General features: G+C 33.4%; 3 non-coding genes and 1 pseudogene across 3 annotated transcripts; 2 read left to right on the top strand and 2 right to left on the bottom strand.

Annotated features, from left to right (window-relative positions):
* Positions 1-3,139: 3,139 nt before the first annotated feature.
* On the bottom strand, positions 3,140-3,329 carry LOC132608559 (small nucleolar RNA U3; annotated as a pseudogene).
* Positions 3,330-5,879: 2,550 nt separating this feature from the next.
* On the top strand, positions 5,880-6,040 carry LOC132608586 (U1 spliceosomal RNA). The gene has a single exon (XR_009570468.1). It is a non-coding gene; the product is annotated as a U1 spliceosomal RNA (small nuclear RNA).
* A 6,767-nt stretch (positions 6,041-12,807) lies between these two features.
* Positions 12,808-13,025, bottom strand: LOC132608548 (small nucleolar RNA U3). Its single transcript, XR_009570457.1, has one exon. It is a non-coding gene; the product is annotated as a small nucleolar RNA U3 (small nucleolar RNA).
* A 6,859-nt stretch (positions 13,026-19,884) lies between these two features.
* LOC132608587 (U1 spliceosomal RNA) lies at positions 19,885-20,045 on the top strand. Its single transcript, XR_009570469.1, has one exon. It is a non-coding gene; the product is annotated as a U1 spliceosomal RNA (small nuclear RNA).
* Positions 20,046-23,137: the final 3,092 nt, after the last annotated feature.

Genomic DNA, 23,137 nt, shown 5'->3' with positions numbered 1-23,137 from the left:
GTAGGACGACTGTTTCCGAAAGACCCTCGGCTCAATAAAAAGCATAAAAAGAGGTTAGATAAGGCCAAGAAATTCAAAGTGATATGGAAATGAAAATAACGGAAGCGACTGAGCCATGATGAAACAGTTTGCAAAGGGACAGTAGCTATCACAGATAAAATAAGATAATCAAAGTACAAGAAATAACAGATAGTATCAGAAATCAAAACACAAGAAATTATAGCGCGACAATGCGACTACTAATATGAAAGGATAAACGAGAGTACTAGTTTTCTAACCTAATCTGGATCCTTCATACCCTCATATCTAAGGGCATGTCCTCGGTAAGCCAATTTATGTGATGCATTTAATTAGGCACGACATTAGAAAAGAGAAAAAGAAATGCTTCTCGAAATTCATGGTCTAAAATATTTCTACTATATATAAGAGCGGTGGAGGGACGAACACGGCTGTCCCTCCTTGTACCAACCGCTTCAAAAATTGTACACTTAATGAATTCTTATACTAAAAGCTATATAACTTGTACTCTTTAACCAACTACTTTTTTTATCCCACATGTGTTATGGTACTTAATATTTATTTTCTTTTTATGTATACACGTATGCACTCAGTTATTTCCTCGTGCACATTTACTTGTTCACTTTTGACTTTTCACGGCCAACCGCTTTAAAAATTGTACACTTAATGAATTCTTATACTAAAAGCTATATAACTTGTACTCTTTAACCAGCTACTTTTTTATCCCACATAGACATATGTCATAATACTTAATATTTATTTTCTTTTTATGTATACATGTATGCACTTATTTATTTCCTTGTGCACATTTACTTATTCACTTTTGACTTTTCATGTTCTTTAGGAATTAATAAATCCCACGTAGACATACGTTATAGTACTGAATAGTTATTCTCTTCTCATGTATAGACGTATGCACTTCAATTTTAATTCTTCGACACACATTTATTTCCTCCGTGCACTTTTACTTGTTCACTTTTGACTTTTCACGTTCTTGCTGAATATTTATTTTCTTCTCATGTATACAGGCATGCACTTCAATTTTAATTTTCACATATTGTTTTCTCTATGCACTTTTACTTATTTAATTTAGGCTTTTCACAGTCTTTAAGAATTAATAAATGAAGTACTCCATCCGTCCCATATTACTTGGCCAATTTACTTGACTTTTCACGTTCTTTAAGAATTAATAAATGAAGTACTCCATTCGTCCCATATTACTTGGCCACATTACTATACTCGACTTTTCATATTCTTTAAGAATTAATAAATGAAGTACTCCCTTCGTCCCATATTACTTGGCTACATTACTAAAAATATATGTCTATTTTTCTATTCTATATTTTTCTTTTTTTTCTCTCTATTATATATAAGTGTGGTGAGTGGACGAAAATAGCATAAAATGTTTGTACCACAAGCTTTACAAATTGTACACGCAATGAATTCTTGTATCAAGAGCTATATAAATTGTACACTTCAATCAACTACTTTTAATTCCATGTGGACAATAAATTGTACACTTAACATCAATTAAACAAATACGCATAATTCTTGAATGGACTATGAATTCGGATACGCAATTTCTAAATTTTATGAAAAGTAATTTATATATATAAAAAAACATAAATTATAATAATTGAAAATTAAAAAAAAAACAAATAGATAGCGGTCAAAAAAATTCTTGCTTGACTCTCAAAATTCAAACTGTATCACATAAATTGAATAAAGAAAGTATTAGTTAATATAGTACATATTTTCAGCGTATTAAATTATTTAATTAATATATTGAGTTAATTTAGTGTAAATATGCAGATAAATATTTACTCATGTGACCCCTTAGAGGATGTACTTTTCTAGAAAATACGAGCATCCCCTAATTAGGATTAGTTAGGATGATAAGAGCAATAGGTAAACACATATCACACGCTGAGTGTTTAAACTAAATCAATGTACTGCCTCTTTTCTCCCTCTTATTACGTTCTTTAAGAATTAATAAATGAAGTAAAATCAGTAATTAATGTGAAAGGTAAAATAAGAAGAATAAAAATTTCTTTGTCTTGATATGTTAACATGGACAATTACTTTTATCCCCATTTTCCTTCTTAATTCTTAAAGAACGTGAAAAGTCAAAAGTGAACAAGTAAAAGTGCACAGAGGAAATTTTGTGTAGGAGAATTAAAATTGAACTGCATACGTCTATAAATGAGAAGAGAATAAATATTCACCAAGAACGTGAAAAGTCAAAAGTGAACAAGTAAAAGTACATGGAGAAAATAAATGTGTCGGAGAATTAAAATTGAAGTGCATATAGAATAGAAAAATAGATAGATATTTTTAGTAATGTAGACAAGTAATATGAGACGAAGGGAGTACTCCATTTATTAATTCTTAAAGAATGTGAAAAGTCGAGTATAGTAATGTGGCTTATTCTTCTTTGTATTCTCTGATTATTGTTTCTTTACATTTATAAAAATGTATTATTTCATATTTTCATTTCGGAATTAAAATTTGGTGATTTACGATATATATCTCTCTAATTTTTATTTCCCTGTAACAATTCATTTTATCTATAATTGTTAATATAAAAAATTTATAATGTAACTAATTTTTTTTGATTAATTTAATAAAAATATTTTATTAGTTTTGCTTTTAAAAAATTCAATATATACAACACAATGGTTCTTATGTTTGGATCTGAATAGTTAATTAATTGAGATAGATATTAACTTGTCGGTATACATATAACATATTAAACAATTTAAAAGAAAAAATGTAGAATCAAAATATTAATTTTCCCTCACCTTCATACTAATTTTATTTTTCACATCGACGAACAACTTTCATTGGCATGACAATGAGAATTTTTTTAAAATTTATAAAATATAAACCTTAAAGACTAATTAATTAAAGTGAATAAACATGTTTGACTCGTATATGACTAGTATATAAATATTTGTGTGAGTCATCTTTTAAGATAAAATAGAAGTTAGACGTAAATTATTTTTAAAACTTTTCGTTAAGGTTCTATGTCTGATTTTGCAAGAGGGCTTTAGCTCAGCTTCAATTAACAGATATGGAGAGCAGAAAGCAGTTAAAAAAAAAAATTGCAACAAAGAGTTTGAATCTGTCAGACAGCCTAAATTAGACCATCCCAACAACACCGTTGACAGAGCTGAGAACGATCATCTACGGCGGCCATTAACCCGAACGCCATGGGTGCGTTAAATCCCAGACTTAGTTTCCTGTCTCCTTTGAACTCAAGGATAAAGTGGTACGAGCCTACAGAACAGATCCTGTTCAAGTAAGGTCGTGACATTCCTTGTCACGACTCTTGCTTAAGTAGCAATTTCCAGCATAGTGTTCTGCCGATGTGGGACAAGGAGCAACTACAGGTACAATTTTTATGACAAGGAAAAAGGGAGAAGTTTTGCTTGGTTAGTATTCCTTCGCATGCTAATAATTTGAAATGAAAGCTGACCGTTGATTTAAGAAATTCTTGAATATCGGAAGATTTGAGAAGTTCCCAAAGATGGGAAAGAGAAGAAATTTGGGGTGTGGAAATTATTTTCCTACAAAATGTTTTATTGAAAACAAGTGGTTTCTTAATTACAGAATATTACTCCCTCCAATTCAAAAAGAGTGTCCACTCAGCCTCTTTTTTTTTTTTCCAAAGAGAATGTCCACTTACCAAATCAAGAAAGAATTAATCTAATTTTTTTAGATTTGCCCTTATTAATTGCTAAGTGACCAAATCCCAATACCTATTTAATTAGGTGTAGTTTAGTCAAATTATCTATTTTTTTTGTAGGAATTAGTATTTTCTTAAGGTTGTGCAAAAAGAGGCGGACCCAGGATTTTGACATAGAGGAGCCACCAATGACCACTGCCTTAATATAAATATGTCACTTATTATGTGAAAGTTTGGCGTGCAACTCTTTAAAAATTTAATTATTATGCTAAGTTATTGGTAAAGTAGTAATATAAAGTAAAAACTTCAAAATTGGAAGAAACGAAAATAGGTTTAGAACGGAAACAAAACAAACTCAACAAAAAATAGAAATAAAGGTGCTGCACGCGAGACTCGAACCTAGGTGTCATATAAGGACCTAAGGGACACAACAATCAAATGCACCAAAGCAATGGATATCTCTCAGGTTCCTTTTAAATACATATACATTCTTTAAGGTATATACACCATATATGTACAGGGTATTCCCGAGGTTAGGGGGACACGTGACCCCCCCTAATAGGGTGGTTCCGTCTCTGTGTGCAAATGGTTAAGTGGACACTGTTTTTGAACCGGATGGAGTATCCCAATAGCATTTATATGTTCTATAGCAAAACACTATGGGGGTGGGATAGTCAAGGGGTGGGTTTGCGGGTGTTGGGTTGATTGGGTAGACTATGAACTTAGAATGCCACTTATGAAACTTGTTTTCCGTACTTTCGTTAGAAAAGTCAGTTTCCTCCATACCAAACACACTCTTGATGTCAAATGGGTTATCTAAATTGCAACCCAGCCGTTAAATGAAATACCAGCAATAATTCCATGTATCTGCGTGAAGTTGGAAGAGTTAGTTTTGAAAGTTAGAAAGTTGTTGTCTATGTGTGTTTTAATATGCAATTTTTCCTTCTGATGTTCCTTAGCTAAATGATGAGCTGTAGAAAATGGACGAACAGCTAAAAAATGACCGAAGCTTTTGTTGAAAGCAAGGTCTCAATCTCTTTAAGTTAACAAAACTACTTACCGGAAAAAAATACAGTGTTAAAGGGTACAATTGAAATAAGCAGAGATCAAAATTTTGGCACTTAAGTTTTAAGACCAAGGGGAGCTTCTGTTAAAATTATGTTTGAACGAAAAGTTCATAAAGCTAATTATTTTGACTACGTTACGAGTAACTAAGATAAGTGATTTCATTTCAATTGCATTGCACTACCAAACAATCTAATACAGCTATATGTCAACCCCTTGTATTCAAATGTTTGAATTTGAGTACTTACTACTCCTGAAGGTGAAATAATAAGTCGTACCTTCAAAGAGCAAATAATTTGTCCTCAAAATACAAACCAGCCTCACTTATACACTGGGGTCTTCTTTTGATCTTATGATAGCAAAGAATAGAAGTATTCCTTTAATTAGCAGATGTGCAGAGGCCCTTTCAATAGCTTTGATTATGTCTGCGCTTCATATAGATGTTTATTTGGAGCATTTCGAGGTATGTTATCCGTAAACTATGAGAATTGTTTACCCTTGATTCTGATGTTGATTGTATTTCATACTTTGTTGAGTTCTGGATATGAGCTTTGCTTTACAGTGTTTGAATATGTTTTACCATCATAAATGCCTCACAAAACTCGGCCTATGCCAGCTCTTCTGTTGTTTGCCAGACTTAATGCTGTTTTGGTCTTGACGATACCTCCTGTCCATGTTTTTGTATGCTTCATCCTTATTGATAAAGAAGAGTAAGATGCCTATTTTCCTTGTATCCCTATAGAGCTGAAAAATTATTCCTTTATTCATTTGCTTACTCTACACTCTACAGCTTTTATGTTCATCGTTGTTTATACATACTCTTGCTGTTCTATTGTGCATATGAAATTCATTAATAATACAATTTGTATCATGTGGTTCATAGAACTCTTAATGTTGAAAATCACATGAAACTCTAATCACATGGAACTCTTAATGTTTATGCCTCTTTAAATGAAACTTACAATTATCATCAACAGGAGCCATTTTGCTGCTCTTTAGTTTAGCGTAAGAGCAACGTCATTTTGACTGATTCTCCCACATCACCAGGAGGGAAGAGAAGTGAAGCAAAAGAACTAGTATAAAAAATGGGCTGGGCACACAGAGTAACATACTTACCTGGACGGGGTCAATGAGCTATCAATAAGGCCCATGGCCTAGGTTGGTGACCTCCATTGCACTTAGGAGGGGTGCCTGCCTAAGGTCGGCCCAAGTGGTCGAGCCTACGTCATAATTTGTGGCAGCGGGGGCCTGCGTTCGCGCGGTCCCTACCCAATTCTAACCCAAAATTTTGTGGCCCATTAAGAAATTGGTGCAACTAATTGTTCTATTTGTATATCAGAAATCAGCTATCGACTTGCATTTTTGTGTTTAATTTAGGTATCCTGTTAATTTAAAGTGTTTGTGAAAAATAATTTTGGATTTCGATACAATTTCGGATTTTGTGTCCGATTAAGATGGCCTGGCTAGTTTTAGGTTTTGATTGACTTGGGCCAATTGCACATTTCAATTTCCGGCATTTTATTAACGGAATTGAAAGCTAACTTGTGAGTCCCCTTCTATTCTCAGTTACCAAAATTCTTTTAATTAAAGCCGATTTTATTTTGAAGTATCCCTAAAATCTAAACCCTGGCTGGGTTTTGGTTTAAGATTAAGTTAGCGTGATAACTATTATTCCTGTGTTTACCTTTTTCTTGGTCTGCAAAATGTAAATTTGACCAGCTGGTTTATAGAAATTGGGTTCTTGATTCTTGCACCCGTGGCCACACACAGCAAAAAATGGAAGAAGCTTTACTTTGTGCCTCCTTGAATTGAATTTGAATGAGATATTTAGAATGTTACATACATATATGGTCTCACATTAGCTGATAGTGTTGTGTAGGCATTTGTAGAAGTTTTCATGCACTGATTACTCCACTTATTTTTGCTAGAATGAGCTTAGTCAAGTATCGGATAACTGTTTTTATCCATGAAGTTAGTATTAAGTTAGAAAACTAATAAATAGAGGTTTAAACTGTTATTTGGTAATAGGATAAAGTTGAAACAATCTAAGAGCTCAAAATTATGCACCTAAATCTCATCTCCAAATCCTCTTTAAGGCTTAGGAAGATATTGTTTATGAGCGAAAACCTCAAGAAAATAGAAGTACTACAATATAACCCAAAAAGTGTTTATAGGAAGTAATTTCTTCCCAAATGTTTTGCAATCCCCAAGCGCTGCCTGGATATGTAACATTACCACAAGTCAAAGACGTGTATTCAAATGTTTGAATGCTCACTTATCTTGAGGGAGAGGGAAAAAAAAAATAGCCTCACTTAGAGCAAACATTTGTCCTAAGAATATCAATTTTCCACACTATTATATTGGATTTCCTTGTTTATGATTATGGATAGCAAAGAATTAAGAGTAGTATTCCTTTATCAGAAGTGGAGACGCTTATTCAAAAGTTTCGATTATGTGTGCAGTTCAAGGAGATAGTTTGGTTGGACCATTTGGATGTATGTTTGCTTAAACAATGAGAAAGCATTTGTAAGATGCAGTTGTTTGTATTGTGTGATTTAGAGCTAAGGCATCAAGTTTAATTCATTTCAAATGTTCTTCAGATAGTTGCAGTTTTTGAACTTGAGTTTGATGCTTCTTGTTTATAATTCCATGATTGATCTGAATATGAGCTTGCATTTTTAGGATTTGAAGTCATTATACCATCTCACCTATGCCTCACAAACTTGGTCTATGGCAGCTCTTCTGCTGTTTACAGGACTAAATGTTTTTCTGGTCTCAACAATAACTCCTGTCTATGATTTTGTATGCTTCCATCCTTATTGGGAAAGAATAGTAAGACACTCATTTCCCTGTATCCCTATGAAGCTGAAAAATAGTTCTCTCTTTCAGCAGTGTCCTACATCTTTTATGTTTCATCATTGGATCGCGTCTTCTGGCCATGCAATTGTGCCTGACGCAAAATTCATTAAAGTCACAAAAACTCTTAATGGTTACGCTTGTTTTGATGAACCTTACAGTTATCATCATCATCATCGTCATTTTCCATATTCAGTAGATTGAATATGCTGTTGTTGTTGTAGTAGATTGAGTAGAGGGGTGTTTCTATTTCCTATCAAAAGTGGCCTTGAAATGGATTTTATCTTAATTTTCGCCTAACTTTTCCATAACCCTGTAACTCAAATCTGATTTATGTCTCTTCAATGCTCTACTTTCAGTAGTCCTTTTATCCCCCCTCCTTTTGCTCTCCTTTTCTTTTTTGGAGATTGCCATGTTACTGGTGACTAACTTTTTGTCATCTATGCCAGAGAGAACGTTGACTTCTGGAACATGAAACCGTGTTGAAAGGTTAATCATCAGTGTAATTGGGATATCGAGGTGGAGGATTCTGTTTAGTTTAATTTGGTCATAAGATAACGAACTTATAGAGGAAGTTGGAGAACTAATGAGCATCTGGTTTTATTGCGTACATGAGTTTCTGTTGTTCCTTGGTAAATATAAAAGCTGAGCACATGTATTAAGGATTATACATGGAACGAAAAAGAAGACAAAGATGATATAGATGTCTCTTATTAGCTGATAACTTAGATTGTTTGAGGAACCTTTGTTGTTATCTTTACTTGGTGATTGTTGCTGTCAAACACTGTTGATTTGGATGTAATAAGAATAGAAAGATCTGAAGGAAGTCGTGTTGCTGGCTTTTGTGCTATGCATCTATAGCATGACACACAAAAATTTCAAGATCAATTTATATAGGGCAATGTTCTTACGTTTTAGGTGATGCAAAACTATTCCTTATTTTGTGATACCATTCAAGTGGTCTTACAAGAGATTGAAGGCATTGTTTCCTTGATATCTATGTTTTCGTTTTAGTATTACAACTTGTCCTCTTTGAAGTTTATTTCAGCCCAATTTCATCTTTCCCAGCAGGACAGAATTTATTGAATCAAACTTTTACCTTATCAGAGAGCTCACAAAAAGTTCATCCAAAGATGTTTGAAATGAAATCTGGTCCCGTTGCATTCCATTGCCACCTAAAGTTGCCAAAAGTAATTTATGGATGACTTTGGGTTTGATATGTGAACTGTGTTGCTTGGACTCTCCAAAAATGCTACCACACCCATGTCGAATACTAAAAAATGCACTAATTTTGGAGGATTCAACACACATCTGGCGGCATTTTGATAGAGTCCGAACTAAGCATATGATAAGACACAAAAGTTCAGCTTAGCAAAGTACTATCTACATATGTATAATCTGGAGAAATGGTTTGCTCTGTAGGCTTCTAAACTGGTTATGTTTGTAGTTTCTCCTTATAATGTCTGTGGGGCTTCATTTTTGGCTGGAGTTGATACTTGCTTTTCTCTTCATCTTCATCTTCATCTTTTAGTGAAAACCACTATCTTAAATCAGATTGAGCTTCCACTTAACAGCAAAATTGGAACTATTGATTAAAGACGCGAGTCTAAGAAGTTCCCATTTCTTGTTGGCAACAGTGGATTTTGAGTGTGCAATTACACATGATTAGAGATTCAAGAGTTTTAAGTCTAGAGTGTTAACCGTCATGCTCTCCTGATTAAGACATTCAATGCAAGATAATAATTTGTTCTATTCCTTCTAAACCTGAAAATAGCTTACATTTGCCATTTTAATACTATACATTGTTTTGGGGAAAGACATGAGATGAGTCATTGCTTAAAACAGTCATTGAACTATTAGAAATAGGTAAACAAACTACAAAGTACTTTTTTCTGTATCAGAGAAATAATTTATCTTTTGCTATTTCACTCAACACATCACTCAAGTCGAAAAATGATACAATATCCAACTACTTTTTAATAACGTGGAACTCGAAGGTACTCTCTAAATTTTTGGAAATCTTAATGAAAAAAATCTGGTAAAGCATTTTGAAATTGAAAAGAGAACCAAAAGGAGAAAGAGAGATTTGAAATTCCTATTTTTACAATAATCTACTCTCCATCCCAATTTATAAGAAAAAAAGAAATAGTTATTTAAATTCATGTTCTAAAATATATATATAAATATTTATGTGATTATAAATCATCTTTCAAGATAAAGTAAGAAGTTTAAAAATAAATTATTTTTTAATTTAAAAAGATATTTAAAAACATCATTATTTGAATAATTGAAAACAAAAACGATGAAGTACGATTCTTTTATTACCTTTTAGGAGTATTATTTTTGGACACAAACCAAAGAAATTATATCACATAAATTAAAGAGGAGGGAAGAATATTTAGTACTATTTTTTATAAGTTAAAAAAGATACTTTTCAATTAGGTAAAGTAGATTGCTTTACTTTGTACATATTCTTGTTGCCCCAAAAATTTCAATTTTATCCTTAGGCCTTCAGCAAATTCTTTTTGGAGAATCTCACTTAAAACTTTTGGGTTTTGGAGAAAAAATAGCGTGTTACTTTTTGGATATCATAAAGAATCATTTACTCAAAATTAGTATGTAAAATGAGAGGCGTCATCAAAAGTTTCAAAAGATTAAGATTGATAATCCTCAATTGTACGGATTGTACATGTTTCTTTTTTAATATTTAAACAGAAATGGGTTATGTGCCAATTGTGCCTTATAATTAAAGAAAAAATATTAATGAGTTTATAAGCTGAAATTGGCTCTCCCACCTATCAGACTAGTTTTTTGAGTTGGACTCTCCTTTTTAGTCTATAACAAAATGATTAAATTTCAATCAATTCTCTTAATTATTTATGTTAGGAAGTTATATCATTTTGGGCAATTTGCACGATTGCCCTTGTTCGGGGGGTGGTCTTTAATTTTTACCCTTCGCCTAAAATACCCTGAAGTTTTGGGTTCGAATCTCAGTTCAGTTAAAAAAAAAAATTGCAAGGTAGACTTTCGTAGCAAAATTAGGCCTAATCGGGAAAAAAGATTTTCTACCTTGCAAAATTTCGCAAGGCAGACTTTTCGCGAAATCTTGTCTTGCGATTTTTTTTTTACTGAGCGAGGTTCGAATCCAAAACCACGGGGTATCTTTGAGCAATTTTTTAAGCGAAGGACAAAAATTAAAGACCAGCAATTTGAGAGGCAAAAATTAAAGACCAACGCCTCTGAAGGGCGATCCGTGCCAAAAAAATGTATCATTTTCCCACGTTTTGAATGAACTAGTGAAACCCCTAAACTAAAATGGTTTATTTTTCATATTTAAAAAGGCAAAGGGTCAGATCTTCCCTTCAACTATAGGATATTGCGTGCATATGCCCGTCGTTTAACTGTTGTCCAACGTATGTTCTTACCGTTACATTTTGGGTCACTCGTGCCCTTGATTTAACAAAAATATATTGGGGGACATATTTGTTCAGTTTCGCATAGTATAAGGGCATGTATAATTTTTTGAAATTCCTGAATATTATCCCACAAAAACAACAATATGGCACAAAATATCAGTACATTCTAAAACATAAAAAACATTTGCAATTCCAATCCATCCGCTATTACATTACATCTAAATTATACAACAACAACATCGAAAACAATTACTACCATCTTTTAAAGATTGTTTTCACAAATAAGAACACCACTTTCCTTTTTTAAAAGATTTTTCTTTTTTTTTTTTTACTAATGATAACATTCTTTTTATTTTTCAATTTGTTGACGAACTGGATAGTTCTTTCTGAAAATTTTTCGTCTTCCCAGTCCAAATATCTACACAATATTGCATGCAACAACTGCAGCAACAAAAAAATTCATTACATATCTCACAAAAAAAAATCACTAGAAAAAAGAGGTAACTTACATCGGACTTATGACATCTGAAAAAAGGTCTCCCACAGTGCTGAAATTTTGATAATAATAATAGAGAGAATATTACGTTTTAAGCATTCATACGATTTCTTATGTAAAATTTAATGTGGTCTGGTCCTTTCGCGAATTTCACGCGTAACAGAAATTTAGTAGAATTATTTAGAGTCCATGATGTGAGATGGAGTGAAGCAACTCCACATCCACAAAACCTTCCACAACTATTTGAAAAACTCGAAGCTTTCGACATTTCATAAACAAGTGAAAGAATAAGAGAGCAAAGTGTGGAGTTTCAAAATGTAATACCAAAAAATCATTGGCTAGCATAAAGTGCAATACAAAAAAACTTTAAGAACTACTGGTAGAATATGCAGTTCAAGAATTTCAATGAATCAAATATGCCCCTATACTACGAGAAACTAAAAAAAATATGCCCTTCAATATTTTTTTTTCGGGTTTTCGTTAAATCAAGGGCACGAGTAACTCAAAAAGTAATGGTAAAGGCATACGTGGGACAACGTTTAAACGATGGGCATATGCGTGCAATATCGTATAGTTGAAGGGCGGATCTGGCCCTTTGCCGTATTTAAGTTTATGCTTAAATCACCCATAAAAAATACTCATTTTTATCATAAAAAATTAATTAATAATTAGACAGAGAATTTCTCCACCGTCTCAAATTATTAGTCGTGATTACTAAAAATAGTTGTCTCAAATTATTTGTCATTTTAAAAGTTTAAGGTACAAAAAATTATTTTTTTCCATTTATCCTTAGTAAGTTTATGTCATTAATGAAGATGACAAATATAAGAATAAACATTTAATTGAGAGATTATAGTTTAGACGTAAATAAGAATAAATTTAGTCAAATATCCCTCTAAATTAATATTTTTTAAGGAATATATAAAAAAACATAAATAATTTTTGAAAAGAAGACCACCGATAATTTGAGACGGTGGGAGTACGTAACAATGAATATTTCGAAAGATTAAAATCTCGTAAGCAAAGTAATACAATATAATACTAATACCTTTGAAATCCAAAAGAAAGAGAGAGAAGTTTCTGGAAGGTTCTCCTTTCCATTAAGATTTTAGTCATATGCAAATTCAGTTCTGCTCTCGTAGATTTTGCTTAGTTCATACAGATTGTTGTTACCCAGAAAATTTCTTCTATCTGCTTTGTGCCCAACAGCCATGGAAACAGTCCTTAATTGGGAAAATTACAAAATGTGTGCAGCAAAAAAAAGTGAGAATCTGTCAGACAGCCATTAAGACCATCCCAACACCGTTGACGGAGCTGAGAACGATCATCTACGGCGGCCATGATGAACCCGAGGCCATGGGTGCTGTTAATCACGCTCTGGTCAAATGGCCACGTGTCATCAACCAGACCTAGTTTCCTGTCTCCTTAGAACTCAAGGATACAGTGGTACGAGCCTATAGAACAGATCCTGTTCAAGTAAGGTCGTGACATTCCTTGTCACGACTCTTGGTTAAGTAGCAATTTCCAGCATAGTATTCTGCCGATGTGGGACGCGGAGCAACTACAGGTACAATTTTTATGACAAGAAAAAAGGGAGAAGTTTTACTTGGTTAGTGTTCCTTCATATGTTCTACTAATTTGAAATGATAAGCTGACCGTTGATGTAAGAAATTCATATGGGATTATTGAATATCGGAAGATTTGAGAAGTTTCCCATGATAGGAAAGAGAAGAAATTTCGGGGATGAAAATTATTTTCCTACAAAATGTTTTATTGGAAAATAAGAGTCTGTTTGAATGGGCTCTCGTGACTTTTGACTTATATTTTGGCTTAAAAATAAGTGTTTGTTTTTATTTTATCCAAACACTATAAAAATACTTCAAAGTTATTTTGGCTTAAAAGCACCCAAAATAAGTCAATCCAAACAGGCTCTAAGTGGTTTTTTACTTATTTTCTAGTGTTCGGTAAGTAATCAAAAAATATTGTCCCAAGAGCATTTATATTTTCTCTAGCAAAACACTATCGGGGTGGGGATCGGGTCGGCAAAAAAATTATACCGTATATATAAGGTAATTTCTTATTTTTTATCTATATATATAGAGTTTGAATACCCTGAACACAAGAGAAGTGGTTGTTTCAGTGATTTAGGAGGTTCAAAATTCACCTTGAGATACTAAGTTCAAATTCCAACAGTACATTTTTATTTTTCGAACTCCTCAGTGAAAATCCTGAATCCGCCACTGGATTCAGGGTGGCGGGGGTGAGATGGTCAAGCGGTGGGTTTGGGGGTGTTGGGTGGATGTAGGAGACAATGAATTTAGAATGTCACTTATGAAACTTGTTTTCCCTACTTGCATTAGCAAAGTTATTTTCCTCCATACCATACACAATTGGTGTCAAATGGGTTGTCTAAATTGCAACACAGCCATTAAATGAAATGCCGGAAATAATTCCTATGTATCTGTGTGAAGTTGGAAGAGTTAGTTTTGAAAGTTAGAAAGTTTTTGTCTATGTGTTTTTGATATGCAATTTTTTCTCCTAATGTTCTTTCACCTAAATGATGAGCTGAAGAAAATGGGCTAAAAAATGACAGAAACTTTTCTTGTTAGCAAGGTCTCAGTCTCCTTTAAGCTCAGAGGCCTACGTAGCCTGTAAGGTTGGGGTTCAACTGAACCCCAAACTTTGGAAGCGGAACCTAAATTTATGTGTAAAAAATTATTAAAATTGCAATAAATAGTAGATATGAACCCCTAACTTTAAAAATATAATGGATTTAATGCTAAAAATCTATAGATTGAACCCATAAAGTCTAAATCCTGGATCCGCCTCTCTTTAAGCTAAAAGATTATGTATCGAAAAAATTGTAATTGTAATTGTAATGCTGAAGGGTACAATTGAAATAAGCAGAGCTTAAAATTTTGGCACCTAAGTTTTAAGACAAAGGGGAGCTCTTCTGATAAATTATTTTTGAATGACAAGTTCATAAAGCTAAATTATTTTGACTACCATTACCCAAAAACTAAGATAAGTGATTTCATTTCAATTGTATTGCACTACCAAACTATGCCTAGATATGACTAAGAATCTGATACAACCATATGTCAACGCCTTGTATTCAAATGTTTGAATTGAGCAAATAATTTGTCCTGAAAATACAAACCAGCTTCACTAATACACTGGGGTGTTCTTTATTGATCTTATGGATAGTGAAGAACAGCTGTATTCCTTTAATTAGCAGATGTGCAGAGGCCCTTTCAATAGTTTTGATCATGTCTGCAGTTCATAAAGATGTTTATTTGGAGCATTTGGATGTATGTTTGCGTAAACTATGACAATTCATTTTTGATTTTTAGCTAAGGCACAGGGATAAATTTGTTTCAACTGTTCTTCTGATAGTTGCAGTTTTTAACTTGATTTTGACGCTTCTTGATGGATTCTGAATATGAGCTTCCGTTCTACGGTGTTTGAAATCATTATACCATCACCAATGCCTAACAGAACTGTCGGCCTTTGTCAGCTCCTCTGTTGTTTGCCGGACTTAATGTTGTTTGGTCTCAACGATAACTCCTGTTTGCGATTTTGTATGCTTCCGTCCTTATTGGGAAAGAAGAGTAAGATACATATTTTCCATGTATGATGTATCCTTATGATGCTGCAAATTATTCCTCCGTTCAGAATTCAATGTCTTACTCTACAGCTTTATGTTCATCCTTGTTTATACATCATCTGGCCATGTTATTGTGTAGATGAGAATGAGGAATCCATTAAATATAATATTAGTATCATGTGGTTCACAGAACTCTCATATGTTGGAATCACATGAAACTCTTAATGATTATGCCTCTTTAAATGAAACCTTAATTACGATTATCATCAACAGGTGCCATCTTGCTGCTGCTTTGTTTAGCTTGTTTTATATGTTGTTGATTACTCAGAGAACTTGGTGTGTTTTCACCAACACCATTCAGTAAGTTAAGCAGAGAGGTGTCTGCAATACCATTGAATCCTCATTGTTCATCTGCTTGCTAATTTTTCTGTCAAACACTCTGGATTTGGATGCAATAAGAATAGAAAGATCTGCAGAAGGTCGCATTGCTGGCTGCGGTACTATGTATCTACAGCATGACACTTGAATTTTCAAGATCAATTTATAGATTATTGTTCTTCTGATTTTTGTGTTGCAACACTAGTGTTTACTTCATAGTTATCCTGTATATTAAAAGAGAATCAAATATATGCTCCATTGATTTCTTTTCTCTATTTCCAAACAGAAAGCTAAAGAAAGAACAATGTCATTTTAACTGATTCTCCCACATCACCAGGAGGTATGCCTGTCAACCGGTTCCAACCGGAACCGGACCGGTAACCGGTTAGGAAACCGGCCGGTTCCGGTTCCAAAACCGGAACCGCCTAACCGGTTCCGGTTAACCGGTTTTAAGGTCCAAACCGGAACCGGTCCGGTTTGGATTCATTAAAATATATATTTTTTTTTTTTGTATTATATATATATATATTATAGTATTTATTTGTATATTGTAGGTATATTTACATATGTTATACAATTTTATAATTAAAGTTTAAATATTTACTGACTAACAGCCTAACAGCAAGTCAGCAATACAGAATAGTGCTTTTCGTACACACTTAATATATATATATATATACTATATGTACTTATATATATGTACTATATACTCTATATACTTATATATATGTATAACTTAATATATATACTATATATACTTATATATATGTATAACTTAATATATATACTAAATATATGTATAACTTAATATATATACATATAGGATAGCTTAATATATATATAGGTATAACTTAATATATATACTATATATACATATCTACTATATATACAATATATACTTAATATATATACTATTTATATTTATATAATATATATACTTATATACTATATATACTTATATATGTGTATAACTTAATATATATAGTATATATATTATATATACTTACTTATATATACTTATATACTATATATACTATTTTTTCTATATATACTTAAAATATACTAAGAATATACTATATATACTATATATATATATACTTATATACTATATATACTTATATATGTTTAAGTATACTATATAACTTAAGTATATTCTTAGTATATTTTAGGTATATTTCTAACTTAATAAAAGTAAAAATATAAACACAAATAAATAGAAGAAAGCTCAATGAGCCATATATTTTATTCATTCTTGGATAACATTTATTTGCAAGTTGTATTTTTTTTTAACTTGCAAATAATACATGAGATATTCGGTCATGGAAATATCTTCAAAGTCTTCCATTTGGTCCGGTCCACTAGCTATCAAATCTTCAATTTCTTCCTCTTCGCCTTGCTCCACTTCTGAGTTTTGGTTGCGTCGCTCCGATCTAATCCAATCTCGAATGCACACTAGTACTTGCAAGCTAAAGTCGGATAATGAATGTCTATGGTCTCCAATTTGCTGTCTTCCTTGGCTAAATGCGCTCTCCGAAGCCACGATTGATACTTGAACCGTAAGGATATCTCGAGTCATTCTTGAAAGTATCGGATAGCTTGCCTTGTACTTCTTCCACCATGCTAAGACGTCCACCTCATCCAGTTGGCTGATATCCACATTTGGCTGCATCAAATAAAAGTTAAATTCATCAAAGTTTGCAGTAGAAGAAGATGTAGGCTGTGAATGTAAAATTTTTAAACCCGACAAGCCCTTTTTGCTACTATGAGAAGTAGTAGGGCGTGGAGCAACTGGTGTAGCACGTTCTTCCAAACTAGAATAATGAGTAAAAACTCTTCTAAACTCATCATCAATAGCGAGATCGGCTTCAGCTAAAGATGGTTGAACTCCCTCTTCAATTTCTAAAAATGTATAAATTTGACTAATCAAATTTTTAGTATAAGACACTTTTAAACAAGGATTTAAAAGGGAACCCAATATAAATAAAGTTGGGATGGGAAAAAAATACTTCTTAAATTTGATTATCATTTCAAAAATAGCCACTTGATAATCGGGTTTATATTTATACTCTTGTAAAACTCTAGCTATTTCCGCTAAGTAGGCTAAAATTCCGGTTACCGTGGGATAGAATTGTCTAGAAAAAGCAAGAGTTGCATTATAAAAAATTTCTAAGAGTTCAATACATTCTTTAACATCTTCTCAATGCCTATAAGTTAACCAATCCTCACTATCAATATTATATTTGTTGTGAACTTGTTGTATGGGAATCCTATACTCATATGCTTGTTGTAGCATAATGTAAGTGTAGTTCCACCTAGTCTCAATTTCTACTTGAATTTTCCTAGGTCTAAGGTTATTTTCCACACAAGCATTCTTAAAATCTCTAATTCTTCCCCTATTAGCATTACAAAAAAGAAACGCAACAGCATTTCTAACTTTTTGAACAGAATCATCAAAATGCATAAGACCATCTTTAACAATTAAATTTAAAATGTGACAACTACATCTTACATGAAAAATATTTCTTAGAGGAGGGTTTATTTCTCTTTTTAAAAGACCAATTGCCTTTGTATTATTAGAAGCATTATCTAAAGCAATACAAAGTGTTTTTCTATAAATGTTAAAAAATCTCATTATAGTAGACATTGAATCGGCTAAAAAAAATTCATCGTGACGACCTTTTCCTTCGTCGTATAAAAAAGCTATAATTCTTTTTTGCATAACCCAGTTGTCATCAACCCAATGACATGTAATAGCAAAGAAATCTAAATGGTTAATACTAAGACCCAAATCAGCGGTAAGACAAACATTACAATTTAAAGAATTAAATACATGGCGCAAATAAAATCTATATTTTTTAAACAAATCTATAACATCGGCTCTACAAGTACTTCTAGGAATACTCTCAAATAACGGGTTATAACAACATTGAATGTAAGTAACAAACCCTAAACCCGAGGGAAAGGAAAATGGTAAACAATCATAAGCTACCATTTTAGCTACTTCTACGCGTTCTTTTTTCTTGTCATACTTAAAATTTCTACCGGTTCGTGGGTCTATCGTCATTTGAATCCCCCCCACATTTGAACCTGTTTGCTCTCCCCAAACATCCATATGTTTGGTTCTCATATGAGCATTTAGTGTACCCGTTCCACCATCCTTACCAGTTCCTTGCTTAAAACTAAATACTTGTCCACATAGGGTACATGTAACTGATTGATTTTCCCTATCCTTAGTCATAAATTTCCAAACTTTAGCTGTTGGCCTACGAGTTCTAGGTGGTTTGTCTTGTGTATGTGATTGTGCAGGACCTGTATCTCCTATAGAATTTTCGGGGGGTTGTGTTTCATCATCATCATCATCTAAGTCTTCATTAAAAGTGTCGGTAAAATGTTGTTGCATTGCCTCATGACCTAAAAGTGGATTATTTCCACCAACATCAATACCTAAATTAAGTGTTTCTTCCACAAATGTTTCCTCATTAAGCGCACCCCTAACAGTACGACTACTACTACCGGCACCACGTCTTAATCTCTTTGACATTATTAAATAGAAATAATTTAAATCACAAGAAAATAAATTACAACAAATTAAATTGCTAGAATTAAATTGCGTAAATTAAATTTCAAAAAATAAATTGCTAGAATTAAATTGCGTAAATTAAATTTCGAAAAATAAATTGCTAGAATTAAATTGCAAAAATTAAAGATAGAGTTGGAACGAAGGTACCAAATTGCCGGAATAATTTCCGACAAAGCGAAGGCGGCTAGAATTGCAAATCCACCAAAGCTACTTCGGATTGTTGCAAAATCACCAACTCCACCAACAATATTATAATTGCAAAATTAATAATTGAAAGTTCAAACTATAATAAGACTTTGTGGCTAATTATTGCAAAGTAACTATAATTGAGAGATTGAGATTTGAGAGAAAGATGAAGAAGAGTGAATTGAAATGAAAATGAAGAAGGGTTTATATAGGGGTGGGGGAGGGGTTAAAGTGTTAAAAAAAAAAATTGGGGGCCAAAAATTAAGAAAATGACCGTTGGCAACGGTCCATTTGCAAAAATGGACCGTTGCCAACGGTCCATTACCGAGGCCCAAGTCCAACGGCTCTTTCCTTTTTTTTTTTTTAAATTTTAACCGGTTCCGGTTAAACCGGTTTAACCGGTTCCGGTTAAGAAAAAATTGGAACCAGACCGGTTAACTAATATCCGGTTAACCGGTTATACCGGTTCCGGTTTAACCGGTCCGGTTACCGGTTAAAACCGGTTACACGGAACCGGTTGACACCTTTACCAGGAGGGAAGAGAAGTGAAGCAAAAGAACTGGCATAAAATATGGGCTGGGTACGTTGAATAACATACTTACCTGGACGGGGTCAATGGGTGATCAATAAGGCCCATGGCCTAGGTTGGTGACCTCCATTGCACTTAGGAGGGGTGCCCGCCTAAGGTCTGCCCAAGCGGTCGAGCCTATGTCATAATTTGTGGCAGCGGGGGCCTGTGTTCGCGCGGCCCCTACCCAATTCAAGTCTAAACTTTTTTCAGTCCACTGAGAAATTTGTCCACTTGTTTATTCTGACGTTGTATTTTAATGGAAATTCCAATAATATGTTGCGTGAAGTAAAGTTCATTTGTTTCATCCTTTTAATTTGAGCTTAAGCCATACTTTATGTACGAGCAAATGGATTATTAATGTTTTAATAGTTACATAGTTCATCGCGTAAAGGCTATTAATGTTTTAATAGCTACATAGTTCATTGCGTAAACGCTAGTCGATAGTGCTTTCAATTTGTAGATCAGCACTAGCGGGCTCCCGCTGGGGCACCCCTACGCAATTCATTTTTTTTTGCGCGGATTGCCCTTCTTTTGGGGTGGTCTTTAAATTTTGCCCTCATATTACTGGTCTTTAAGTTTTGCCCTTTACATTGCAACTCTGAGCGTTCACGCAGAAATCATGAGGTTCTGAGTTCGAATCCCCGCTCAAGCATAAATTAAAAAAAAAATTGCAAGGTAAGGTTTGGGTCGCGTGTATGTCGGACCCGGCATACACTTGTTAAAGAATTACCAAATTTATGTCAGACTCGGCATACTCATGCCTTATGGGCAGACTTGGCATAAGTATGCCAGGTTCGGTATAACTTTGGTAATTCATTAACAAGTTTATACCGGTGGGGGCATACTTATGGGCAAACTTTTAATAGGCAAACTTTATGTCGGACCCGGCATACTTTATGCCAAGTCTGCCCATAAGACATAAGTATGCCGGGTCCGACATAACTTTGATAATTCCTTCACAAGTGTATGTCGGTGGGGGCATAGCGAAATTTAAACTCTGCCTTGCGGTTTTTTTTTAAATTTTGACTGTGTGAGGGTTCGAACCTGGAACCTATGGGTTTTAGCCGAAGGGCAAAATTTAAAGATTTCAAATATGAGGTGCAAAATTTAAAGATCACCCCAAAAGAAGGGCAATTCTGCGAATTGCCCTTCCCAATTCAAGTCTAAACTTTTCCAGTCCATTGAGAAATTGGTCCACTTGTTAATCTGACATCGAATTTTCATGGAAATTACAATAATATGATGCGTGAAGTTAAGTTCATTTCTTTCATCCTGTTAATTTGAGATTAAATCATACTTATGTACGAGCAATTGGTTTAGTAATGTTTTAATAGCTACATAATTCATCGCGTAATGGCTAGTCGATTGTGCTTTTAATTTGTGGACTGGTTTGTAGATCAGCACCATTTGTAGATCAGCACCAGTGACATACTGACATATATCGTGTGTTGAAAATCTTACGGAAAATACTTGATCACGAACCTTGTCGGAAAAGACTTGACCACGAACCTTGCAGAAAATTCTTGAAAGCTTGAGGCATGTCAATTAAGACACTGTCCTTAAGGATATTTCACCCGGTATGGGTGCAGTGGCGAAGCCAGGATTTATGCCAAAGGGGTTCAAAAATATAAAGAAGCCATAAATGAAGAAGTTAAGGGGGTTCAGCGTCTACTATATATACATAAAAAATAGTTTTCACCTTGTATATACAGTGCAATTTTTCGCCGAAGGGGGTTTGTGAACCCCCTGGGCTCTTACTAGGTCTGCCCCTGTATGGGTGTATCCCCCAAAATTCAACAAGCTCCTCTAGTACAAACCCAGGAGCCAGAATCTAACAAAGATTTATTTTATACAAAACCCAGCACTGTAATATTGGAAGAAGTATTTCTCTTGAATCTCAACTACAAAGGAAAGGACAATAATATATATATTGATCAAAGATGGCTTAAAAGCCTCCAACGTTAATAAGCACTTAAACGTCCCAAGAAGTTAATGGCAATAAGAATTGGTCCTCAGAGTATTGCTTGAAAACGTATCAACATTATGATATAGTAAATGCCATATTCATGATAAAGAATTGATTGGGTAATGAAGAATAAAGGGACAGTTATGGTTTCAATAGTAATGTTAGGATTGTAGAATAATAAGGTATTAAGGAATGAATTTAAATAATAATATAAATACTTCTTTTTGATATTTTTTAATTATTTTATCAACATATCGTGCTTTTATTCCATGTCTTTAATTTTTTATTTTTTTTTGTTAAATCTCGTAGTTGAAAAGGGCTCATAGTGACATATCGAGTCCGGAGCCTAAAGGATATAAAATATACGGTATAAACCAAAAGGGCATTATCAAAAATTTATATACCAAAAGGGGTATAACGTGGGCTGATCCACGTTATACCCCAAAAAACTTTTTCCGTTGTCAGATGCCATCAACGAAAAATTAAAAAAAAATAAAAAATTGTATAACGTGGATCAGTCCACGTTATACAACTTATATTTATAACGTGGACTGTCCACGACTCTTCATCTTTATGCCCTAAAATTCTTTTACAATATTTATAGATGCAATGTCTATACAAAGCTTAAGCAGGACGACTGTTCAACACTTATATTATGCAAAATATAAACTTGCTATAAGAATCAACATTAAACAATTGTGTAAGTGGGCTTAGCTTGAAGTAATGAAACATTAACAACTACTCCTCGGGTTTAAAAAAGAGTGTCCACTTAGCCTTTATTTTAATTTTTTTTTGTTTAAAAAGAGTGTCTACTAACCAAATCAAAAAAGAATTAACCTTGTTTTTTCAAATTTACCCTTATTAAGTGAAGTGACCAAATCCCAATACTTAATTAGAGGTAATTCAATCAAATTACCTATTTTTGTCTAGAAGTTAGTATTTTCTTAAGGGGTGTGCAAATAGCTAAGTGGACACTCTTTTGGAACCGGACGTAGTATGAATTTCGGATCAATTTGTTAGACGATGAAAGTGATCACTAACTTCATATTAAATAGGAGTATATTAGAAGTTTGCTGCAACATACATGTAGGTTGAATACTTAACATATGCAAGTGGAAATCTAAAACTCGATAACATTCACAACTTTTTCAGTACCTACATGGAGTATAATATAAGACACATATTCCATGCCATTTTGCAGTCTCCATGTGTTTAATTACTCCTAGAGCAACCCATCAGCATGAAATATATTTTAGGGCATAAAGATGAAGAGTCGTGGACAGTCCACGTTATAAATATAAATTGTATAA

Source organism: Lycium barbarum, chromosome 8, assembly GCF_019175385.1.
Source record: "Lycium barbarum isolate Lr01 chromosome 8, ASM1917538v2, whole genome shotgun sequence".
NCBI lineage: Eukaryota > Viridiplantae > Streptophyta > Magnoliopsida > Solanales > Solanaceae > Lycium > Lycium barbarum.
The sequence above is the reverse complement of the archived record's forward strand: the minus strand, read 5'-3'. Positions and strand labels throughout refer to the sequence as shown.